Raw genomic sequence first — 3,735 nt, forward strand, 5'->3', positions numbered from 1 at the left:
GTTGGGGTAGCCGAGTAGCCAACAGTTATCTATTTTAGCGCATATAGCTTGTTTACATTAAAGTGCAATTTTTTAACAGCTAAGGAAATATCGTGGTTGAAAAAAATCAGTGCAAGAATTTTGCAGATTGCATAACTACCACCCGCTGATCCATTCTTTAAATGGAATCACTTAACTAGTGACAATAGAAGATATATTATTGTCTTGGTTTATTACATCGATCAAGGACACAACATGTAGTTGGTTGATAAATCTAAAAAGCACGCGTGGAGCAACCTCCAGGCCCTCCATAAGAGAACTTGGCATTTGTAATAGGTGTGACAGAGTAACAACTGCTCTTAGTCTCCACTTTTATTGTATTGAGGGCAAACGGTCTGAGTTTTCCATCTTCTCCAATGTATGAAATGCCGGTGATTGAAGCGGCTTTACTGGAGGGAAAGTATCCACTACCCATCGGAGGGCTTGGGGTACTACCAACCGCTCCAACCACACCACCCATTGCAATATTAGTCGCTTTTCTGGATAACTTGTCGAATAGTTTTGCTGGGTAACGCCCAATAACTGTTGTAGAACCATTAAATCCAGCGTGGATCCACCAGTCCCCAGTTTTCCTATCCTGCCAAATTAAAAAGGAAAACTGAGTCCTAGATGTTCTAATTTTCTCACACTTGATTAGTTAATTAGGTTTCATGTGTTTAGAAATCAAAAATTGTGTGAGGTGTGACAAGTTTAATTACCTGAAGCACTTTGATTGTAATCTTTTGATGCGATGATGGATCTGTTACTGCACCCGGTTTTAGTCTTGCTCCCCATGCTGGCTCAAAACCAGGACACTCCATGTCAAAGCACCCTGTAGTATGATAAGCGTCTCTCGGTTTCATACATGAAGCACATCATTATGGATGTCTATATATTTACTTGGTTGCAATACTTGGTGCCAAATAAATAAATGAGTTCATAGAAACAAAACATACGGTCCAAAGTGTGAAGAAACGAGTACGTGAATCGCCATAGTGTTTTGGGTAAACCTACATGTAGATCAAGAAGCACATGAAAGTTAGCTTCTGCTTGAAAAAGTTTGAAGACCCTACTATTTAAAAAATTGTGCAAAGATGTACAGTTGCAATTTGAACAGATCATCAGTTATGAAATGAATGACAATTAGAGATCTGGAAATTACTAATAACATACTTGCCATCCAACCCAAATTGCATCCTCATTGGATTTGCCATCCTCCAAGTTACCAATTATAATTGTTGTTGTGCTCACTTGGCCATTAATGAGATTGTACCCATATACATCCATAGTAACAACAAGCCCAAAGTAGCTAGCAGCATATGTTGCATGTGCAGCTTTCTACAAAAAATAACACATGGTTAAGATTTTGGGCTATATCAGTGATGAAATGTGCATAGTTAATTGCAAGCTAATGTAAAACAAAACATTGAAGCTAGGGAACTCACATAAGGGGTGTCCTTGTCATATCCTGATCCAAATACATGTCGATACCCAGTCTGAAGGTGAAAGAATCCAAATGAGTATGAAAGAGAAATGTGTTTAATAAGTTGATATGTAATAGAAATAGATGAAGTCGACCCCATATGCAAAACATGAGGAAATGTATGTATGTATGTATGTATGTATGTATGTATGTATGCATGTATGCATGTATGTATGTATGTATGTGAAATTCTATATCAAAGTGTTCACCTCTTCATTGGTTCGAAGAAGTTGGTCTCCTTGAATTTGATGTGCTAGGAAAATGAGATATATAACAAGAATATGTATTCCTAGATTAAGTGTGGGCATCATGCATGAGATGAGTCAGTGCAGAGGGTATGGTGTAAAAGAGCAGTTTGTTATGGCATTATATAGATGGAACTTTAGTAAGCATTAATTAAGGAAGATTTGTGACGAAATCTATGAACATTTATTAATGAAGATTCGGATAGAAAATCTACATAAATTAGTTCAGAATAATATGAATATTTATAAAGGGAGATTTAATAAAATCTGCAAAAATGTGTGCAAGTAGTATGTGAGCATTCATAGGACATATTTGTATATAATACTTTATAAATATAAGCATATAGTGGTAATGTGAACATTTATTAAGTGAGAGTACTCCTTATCCTCCTTGTTTGTGATGTTGTAGCACCGAATTGGAGATGCAACAAGGCACATTGATAACCCACAAGTATAGGGAATCGCAAAAGTTTTCGAGGGTAGAGTATTGAACCCAAATTTATTGATTCGACACAAGGGGAGCCTAAGAATATTTGCAAGTATTAGCAGTTGAGTTGTCAATTCAACCACACCTGAAAGACTTAATATCTGCAGCAAGGTATTTAGTAGCAAGGTAGTATGATAGTAACGATAACTGTGTCAATAGTAACAATAGCAGTTTTGTAGTGATTGTAACAACAGTGACAACGAAAGTAACTTAGCAAAGATCAATATGTGAAAAGCTCATAGGCATTGGATCAATGATGGATAATTATGTTGGATGACATTCATCATGCAACAGTTATAACCTAGGGCGACACAGAACAAGCTCCAATTCATCAATGTAATGTAGACATGTATTCTGTATATAGTCATACGTGCTTATGGAAAAGAACTTGCATGACATCTTTTGTCCTACCCTCCCATGACAGCGGGGTCCATCAGGAAACTAATAGATATTAATGTCTTCTTTTAATAGAGAACCGGAACAAAGCAACACTTAGTGAATACATGAACTCCTCAAACTACAGTAATCATCGGAAAGAATACCAATTATTATCACCTTAGGGTATGCGGATCATAACTCGTAATAGGTGCATATAACTTGCAAGACAGGATCAAGAGCACATATATATTCATGAAAACATAATAGGTTCAGATCTAAAATCATGGCACTCGAGCCCTACTGACGAGCATTAAGCGTAGCAAAGTCATAGCAACATCAGTCTCAGAACATAGTGGATGCTAGGGATCAAGCCCTAACAAAACTAACTCGATTACAAGATAAATCTCATCCACCCATCACCGTCCAGCAAGCCTACGAAGGAATTACTCACTCCCGGTGGGGAGCATCATGAAATTGGTGATGGAGGAAGGTTGATGATGACGACGACGTCGATTTCCACTCTCCGCAGCCCCGAACGGACTCCAGGTCAGCCCTACCAATGAAGAACAGGAGGTGGCGGCGGCTTTGTATCGTGAAACGCACTGAATCCTTCTCTTTGATATTTTTTTTCTTGGCGAATAAGAATATATGTAGTTGGAGTTAGGGGTGCCGGAGGTTCGGGGGGCCACAAGCCTGGGAGGCGCACCCTGGGGGTAGACGCGCCCCCAGAGCTTGTGGCTCCTGGGTGGCCCCCCTCTGGTATCCTTTTCCGCCAGTATTTTTTATATATTCCACAAAAATCCTCCATAAATTTTCAGGTCAATCCGAGAACTTTGATTTCTGCACAAAAATAACATCATAGCAATTCTGCTGAAAACAGCGTCTGTCGCGGTTAGTTCCATTCAAATCATGCAAATGAGAGTCCAAAACAAGGGCAAAAGAGTTTGAAAAAGTAGATAAGATGGAGACATATCAACTCCCCCAAGCTTAACCCATTGCTTGTCCTCAAGCAATTCAGTTGACAAACTGAAAGTGACAAAGAAAAACTTTTACAAACTCTGTTTGATCTTGTTGTTGTAAATATTTCTAACCAATGTTTTGGTTTTCAGCAAAGATTATGAACT

At 38.4% G+C, this 3,735-nt stretch overlaps 1 long non-coding RNA gene across 1 annotated transcript; it reads right to left on the reverse strand.

The window, feature by feature from the left end:
* Positions 1–1,239: 1,239 nt before the first annotated feature.
* LOC119349057 lies at positions 1,240–1,828 on the reverse strand. The gene is made up of 3 exons (XR_005169203.1): positions 1,711–1,828; positions 1,464–1,514; positions 1,240–1,356 (listed from the first exon to the last, which is right to left on the reverse strand). It is a non-coding gene; the product is annotated as an uncharacterized LOC119349057 (long non-coding RNA).
* Between the last annotated feature and the right edge of the window lie 1,907 nt (positions 1,829–3,735).

This window comes from Triticum dicoccoides, chromosome 1A (assembly GCF_002162155.2).
Source record: "Triticum dicoccoides isolate Atlit2015 ecotype Zavitan chromosome 1A, WEW_v2.0, whole genome shotgun sequence".
Classification (NCBI taxonomy): Eukaryota; Viridiplantae; Streptophyta; class Magnoliopsida; order Poales; family Poaceae; genus Triticum; species Triticum dicoccoides.